This window comes from Pyrgilauda ruficollis, unplaced genomic scaffold (genome assembly GCF_017590135.1).
Source record: "Pyrgilauda ruficollis isolate IOZ18807 unplaced genomic scaffold, ASM1759013v1 scaffold194, whole genome shotgun sequence".
NCBI classification, from domain to species: domain Eukaryota; kingdom Metazoa; phylum Chordata; class Aves; order Passeriformes; family Passeridae; genus Pyrgilauda; species Pyrgilauda ruficollis.
Genome location: NW_024518540.1, coordinates 57087 through 64514, shown reverse-complemented (window position 1 = coordinate 64514; position 7428 = coordinate 57087).

The window sequence follows — 7428 nt, the reverse complement described above, 5'->3', positions numbered from 1 at the left end:
TGGATGATTTGGGGGATCAAAAGACTCATCTTGGCATGTGTAGACTAAGCAAAGCCTCTCCTTCCTAGGTGGTGTTAGGAACTGAAAAATGAGCTTCCTCTGGGATAACTGGAACTTCCACAAAGTACCTCTCCAGCTGTGGAAGTAATTTTCCCTTTGTTTATGAACACAAACATTTTATGTTGCTGCTGCTGTACCAGTGTCAATAAAATAGATATCTGCAAGTTCAAATGCTCCAAATGTGAATGTTTAAATGAGAGTCTCATTTTGTCACTAAGTTAATTATAGTCAAAAGTGAGTTTGAGTCTTACTACTTCACTTAGACCAATTTTATCCTGAATTTAAAACCTAGAGGTTTGACAGGCTTTTTTGCTTTTCCAAAGGAGGAATTCTGTTCCAGCTCCTGTAGCCTAGAAGCAGCACATTCTCAGGACAGCAGCTGCACCTTGTTCTCAGCAGCTCATGACACAGTGCTGTGCTTCAATCCAAAGTCCTGCTGTGCTCCTGGGCCATGTCACTGACCCCAGCCCACCATGTCAAATGATTGATTACTCAGTGCACCACTCTACTTCATTAACCTGCTGAAAAACAGTTGTTAACTTGTTCAGGAGTAGCTGTGCAAAATCCACAGAAAATTACTAACTGCTAGGTAAGAATGGTAACCCTTGCCAGCCTGTCATTATTCATTCCAGAGTACCCAGGCATCACATGGCATTGTCGTGTAATCCTCCCAGCCCTCATGCCTGCTTTTGGGACAAAGTTTGCTGTTTGCTCTTGCCAAAGTGTAGTGGTTTTGCTTTGCTAATTTGAGATTTTCCAGCCAATGCACCAATGAGTGTGGTGGGTTCAGTGCTGGCAAATCACTGAAACTTTCACAAAGCTAGGTAAATTAAACAGAAATAAATGAGACATAAAAAAATGTGGAATGAAAGAAATCCACACCAGAAAGAGGATCTTAAAAGGATGGGAATAAGCTGGGGAGGGAATTTGTGATGGCTGGGAATAGGAAAATGGACCACTCAAACATTCCTGGTGCTGAAGAACTACTAAGAAATGGAGAGCTTCAGGCGGAAAGAAGCAAACACCCTTCTGGATGCAAAGGATTAGTGTTTCAATGCAGGCTTTCAGCAAGTTGTTTGGAGCCTTACAATACTCTGATACCTCTCACACTCCCATGGGTGTGGTTGAGAATAAAGCAGGAGGCCCCATGCCCTGAGCTCAGGGACAGGTGCACACTCTCAGGCAGGACCTGCCCTGAGCACAGCTGGGCACTGCCGATGGCACTGAGGGCTGGCCGTGCCCCCCAGCAAACTCACAGCTCCCTCTGCACTCCAAGGCCACACCAAACTGCCCCTCAGCCTCCACAAGAGCCATTGCTGGAGGAGGGGACAGGGCTGAAAGGAGCTTTGGAGGAGGCCCATGGCAGGAGGATCAGCCCATCACGTGTCTAAAGCTCACATTTTGGGCTCAATGTCAAAAGCCCAAAATAGCCCCAGTCTCCTAAGACTCCTGTGCGGGGTCGTGCCTGTTTGTGGGGGTGATCAGCTTCCACTAATAGTGCCTGAAGACATTCCTGGGCGGGTAGGCTGCCTTCTATGTGGCACTGCAACGTGCTGCCCTGGAGGAGCTGGACACGTGTGCTGCGTCCCAAGGCAGCAGCTGCTATTCTTACCCCAGAGAGACTCACTGCAGCACAGCTCCATTGCCAGCTGAAAGGTTAAACATCAGAAAGGGGCCCGAGCGTGCTCTCCCTGCTCAGAGCCTGAATCCAGAGTGTTCCCCTTTGGAGCCCATGCAATGGCCCTGTGCCAGCCCAGTGCCATGGCCATTCCCTGCTGGGATGTGCTGTCCCATGGGCAGCACAGCAGCTGCCCAGGTACTTCCAGCAGTCAGCCAGGGCTCCTTGGGCTGGATGGGGCATCCCTTCTCTGTAAACCAACAAAAATGCAATGCCTGTGGAGCCTGAAGAGCATCTTCTGCTTTGCAGATCAGCAAGAGACCCCAGTTAGTGAATCCCCTCCCTGGTGAGGAAAGCAGAGGCTCCAGGAACAGCAGCATTGCAGAAAGTCTTGTCCCCTTGTAGCCAAGTGGAGCAGGAGCAGCCTGTTGAACATGTTCAGATCAAATAGAGCTGGACACTAATGCAGGACATGTGACCAGCTGAACTTGATATATTCTGACTCTTGTTGAAGAAAAAAGTTGCTAAGAGTGAGTGTGGAAGAGTAACCACAGAAGTCAGGTGGGGTTGAAACAATGCTGGGGAGTTCAGGAAAGGTCTCGGAGGAGAAAATCAAGATGGATTTGTGCAAGGAAAATAAATAAGTAATAATATAGTAGAGGATGTGGGGGGTGGAAGAAATGACAGCACAGGTTTGGGATGAAAGGTCAGGAGAAATCTGAGGGGAAATGCTGGGAAACACTACAGTGATAATCTGCAAACTACTAACTCATACCCCACCTCTGAAATTCTTTTTAAAGCCTAATTTTAGTTTTGAAGAAATAATTTTCTGTATTTATTCTGTTGTTTCATTGCTACTGAGGAGGTGTAAGTGCTGAGCAGAGCTGTCTGCACTGCAAAGAACAAATCCTCAGGCAGCATTTCCCAAACCTGGGAACACAAGCTGTACTGGCAGGGCAGAGTGAAAATCCAGACCTTCCCAGAGGCCTGAAGAATTCAGGGACTACTCGCAGGTGGAGCCTGGAAGCCCCAAATATCCAGACCTCACTTCAGCTTTCCAGGCAGGGCAGGTAGCTCGGGTTGGGGTCCAGCAGCCTCAGGAGCTGCTTTTCTCTCTGGCAGATTGGTCCAAATTTTGAGCTGCTGCTGTGGTTCACATGAACCTGGCTTGTCACTCTTTTTGAGCCCATCCTGTGGCATATGTTTTATGTAGGATCATCCAAGGAAAAAAAAACCCTGGAGCTGTTCTGATTCGTACGACTGATTTGTGCTTCAGGAGCAGCAAATTGTATTCTTACCTTGGCACATGAGATGAACGCAGAAAGTAATTAAAGAAATGTTTAGACTGACCCACAGGGGAATCTGTCTTCCAATATCAAATAACGAAACCATTAATAAATTTCCTAAGGATACAAAAGGAACTTTTCTGCAAGAACAAGTTAGTTCAGAAGTGTCACTAGAAAAGTCTGCTGTGTATCCTGTTGGCAGTGTCACTACAGCGAGTGTCACTCAGAAAATTCTGTGGCAATCCACTGGCTTGTCTTAGTCTTGAAAAGCCTAATTTTTAAAGTGAGCAGATTTATAGAAATTCCATACCAGTTTATTTCCATTTACAGAACTGAAATCTGCCCAGAAGTAGGATTTGTGCATCTGTCCCAAATGAGTGCCAACTGAGGAAGACACCACCTCATTGCTGTCTTTTTTAGGCCACAGTTGCTGCTTGTGCTAATATTATGCACCTAATCCTCGTTCTCCTTCCCTCCCCCTTTTGCCACTTGCCTTCTTTTGACTTTGTCTTACCCGGAGGCGTCTTGGGCTGCCCACCCCACTCCCCTGCTCTGTAACAGGAGCTCCTCAGCTGCTGTGGTGGGTGACAGAAAGGACATCCTGAATGTCACCTCCTAGGCCAGCTCTTCCGCCGGTGTTTGCTGGGAACATGAGGAGTCTGATTAACAGCACAGCCCTGATACTCAGCGGAGAGTTCTCACCCCCAAATGAAAGTTTGCTGCTTTACCTGTCTCCCCACTGCTCTGTGAGCTGGGCTGTGCCACTCTTGAGTCTCACCCACTGTCATTGAGAGGAACACAACTTGAGAAGCATGCCCAAGCCCAGCTGCTTGTCACCAAGTGTGTTCCCGGGGTGACATGGCATTAAGAGAGCTGATAACACATCAAATGTGTATATAAACAATGAAGAGATGTGTGTAGGTTGTATCTTATGGAATATCTACCACAGTTTATCAGGGTCTGGGCACCAGCCACCCAGCAAGCTGATTTGGTTGGAGTAGGGCAGAGTAATCAACAGTAGTGACCGCCCACATGCAGGACTGCCTTCCTTCCACCTTAGCTGTAATGTGTGCCCAGAGGAGCAGCACATCCATGTGGAAGAGGTTTTACAGTGACCTCTGTGAGCCAGAGAGAAGTTTGAGAAGAGGATCCATGTTTACTCCTGAAAGAATTTTCTACTGAGGTCGTTGACATAGAAACCAAGAAAGAAAGAAGAATAAATAAGAGAAACCTGCAATTGCCTGTTCCAATGAACACTTTGTTTGTCTCTTGTGACCAATAAGTAAAGTGTAAACTTAGGAGTTTTGTAAGAGTGTATAAAAAGCATGCAAACTAGAATAAAAACAGTTTGAAGCCTTCTGAAAATGAAGTGTTGCTTTGTATTGTGACTGTCTAAACTACGACACACCCATACAGATCCTGCTCATTCCTGGTGCCCCCCATGCCCTGAGCACATCTCAATTCCTTGTTGGGCATCAGAGACTCTGACCACCTGAGGAGGATCTGCAGTGACCTGTCCCCACACTCAAGGAGACACCTGTGTCTGTGTAGGGCACCTGAGCCTGCTCTCCAGGCAGGAGCTTTCCTACTGCAGCAGGAGCTGAGCAGCCCTGAGCTCTCTCCAGCCTCCCAGGGCTCACTAGCAGGGTGTGCAAGGGGATCCCTGTTGAAGAGGATATCTGCTCTGTCCCATGATCATTACAGGCTCCACGTGGGGGTACAAATAGGTCACTGAGACTTGAGAAGGCCAAAGGCTTCTTAGGCTTCATATAGAGATAGTAGGAATGTGCTTGTGCTTCTGTCTCCTATTACTGGCAGGGGCACACAGAACACATTGTCATTTTCAGTACAGTTTCCCAATTTTAAGTTGTTTTATCTCCATTCTTGTGACATTTTTCATGACCTTGAGGTGGTTTGTTCTCTAGAAGGCTTCACCACCTGAGTGGAATGTCATGCAGAGGCTGGGTGTCTGGGGAGAGTGGGATGATGACAAATGCTTGGGTGTGAGAGTCTGGACTCACCCAGTACAGCCATTCAGAGAGCCACACAGATCACAGAAGGGTTTGCCTTGAACAGACCTTTAAATCTCACCTAATCCAATCTCTCTGACATGGGCAGGGACATCATGCAATATTATTTCTTTCAGTGTCAGAAATAACCCACAGAGGTGATAGTGCTGTATCATATACATATTTCTGAAAAATCATGCCTGGCAAATCATGAAAAAGAAAAAATGTTTGAACCACACCCCTAAATTTCTGTTATGGACATGGAGAAATGCTTACCAGCATGCAGTTACCACTGAGAATATGTCCAGCCTGTGGTAATGAGATTAATCTCCTGTACTCTGCCTGCCCTGCTGCTCCTCACCTGCTGGAGCTCCTTCCTGAAGTGATGTGATGCATTTTGCTGCCCCAATGAGCTCCACAGATCTCTGACTCTGCCTGCAGGTCACTCTGCTCTTCAAGGACTGAAAACAACCTAAGCCTGCTTCTGCTGAGGACATTTCAGCTGATGTTCATGAGAAGCAGTATTATGGATTTGGTGCTCTGGAGGGATATGTTTTGGCAAGTGGCATGGAATTAACTGTCTGTTGATTGAATGAAGTGAAATCAAAGATTTCACTGATAGCCATGGCTTCAGCTGCATGGGAGCAGCCATCTGGATACATGCCCAGGCAGAGGGGACACCTGGAGACTTCCCCAGGCAGAGGGGACACCTGGAGACTTCCCCAGCCAGAGGGAGCACCTTGGAGGGCTGTCTGTCTTAGGGAATCACAGAGAATATAGCCTGAGAGTAGCTTCCAGGGATAAAGACTACAAAAAACCATTCCTTTTCCTGCTGTTGTTCATACAGGCCATTTTTCTCTTTCCAGTTCATGAGCTTGATGAGTCTGAGCAGGCAGGAGGGGGAGGTTCCAAGTGGCCAACACACAGCACCTGCAGGAAATTCCCCTTGCCCTCCCCAGCCTGGCTGCTGCCTGGCTAAAAAGTGCCTTCTCACTCCTTATCTCTCAGTTAACTGCTGGGATGGGGGGAACAAAACACACATCTTAGGCCCTTGCAGGAAGGGAGCAGCTGTCTGATCTCTGTCTTAAGAAGGATCTATTTTCAGCAGGACTGAATCCTTTCTCCTCCACGGGGAATGTTCACCTTGACGACACTGCATTGCTGTGCAGCACAGTCTGTATCCAGAGATGGCCTCCAGCCTGCCTCCTGCCATTTATCTCTGCTGTGGTTTGCTTCTGGGAAGTTCAGTGAAGTTCACCCTGAAGAGATGGAAATAGAATGGACAGAATATTAATTTTTTTTTTTTTTTTTTTTTTTTTTCTTGCTTTGAGGTTCTTGCATTTCTTTCAAAAGATTGCTTCCTGGACAGATTTGTCCTTGCTGTACCTGGATAGAGGACACACGGCAAAGTTTCCCCTGAAGTAATTTTTGGGGATCTAGAGAGTGAAACTACAGTGAAATGTGAATCATCCATTTCAGATTAGAGACTACTTATTTGTATTAAAGGACTATATCAATGTCATATAAATGGTACCTTGGTGAAAGAGAAGTGCTGTGTAAATTAAACTAAATCCAAAGCTTATGCTCAGTAGCTTAGACTGCTTTTTTTCAGGGATGCTTATGACAGCTGACCAAACACTTCACTTTCCATGAACTTTATGTCATATACTAGAATATGGAATGCTGGGTTATTTGCCCAACCATTTTTTTGCCCTTGCTCCTGTCTCCTCTTCCAGCCTCCACAAATGTAGTGACTTTCCCCTGTAGACATTGACTGAGAGTTCATATACTACCTGTATTCACAATGCATGCTCTTACAGCTGCCATTGCTTTAGCCCTAATTTCCTTCAAAAAGATATTAAAAACAGCAACTCAAAAAGCTGAAAGAGAAGTTCTTATTTTCTGTGTTCTTATTTTGTTAATGCAAAAGAGGAAAAAAGGAAGTGGATATGAATTTAGAGCTTTCAAGTGAAAGTAGTTGATGTTTTAACATTTTATCTTATTTTTATAACTTAATCAGCAATACAGATAAACATGGCAGTAAGATTTGAGTCTCTGTGAGTCTGCAGTTGCCAAGGCCTGTTTAAGATTAAGTGTTTTCTGTGTTAAGAACAGTGTGCAGCTGAGTACTGGTGAGGCAAAACCCTGAGGTGAATCTGGGACCCAATGCCACAAAGCAAGTGCAAAGCCCTGAACCTGGAGAGGAGCAAGCCCAGGCACCAGCAAATGCTGCATGCTGTCCAGGTGAAAAGCAGCTCTGCAAAGAAAGAACCTGGGGGTTCTGAGGGACAGCAAGTTGAACACGAGCCAGCAATGTGTCCTTTCTGTGAAGAAGGTGAATGGTGTCTGCATCAGGAGCGCTGCAGCAGGTAGAGGGAGGTGATCCCTGCCCTTCATTCAGCACTGAGGCCACACCTGGAGTGATGTCCAGTGCTGAGCTCACCAGTATGAGAGA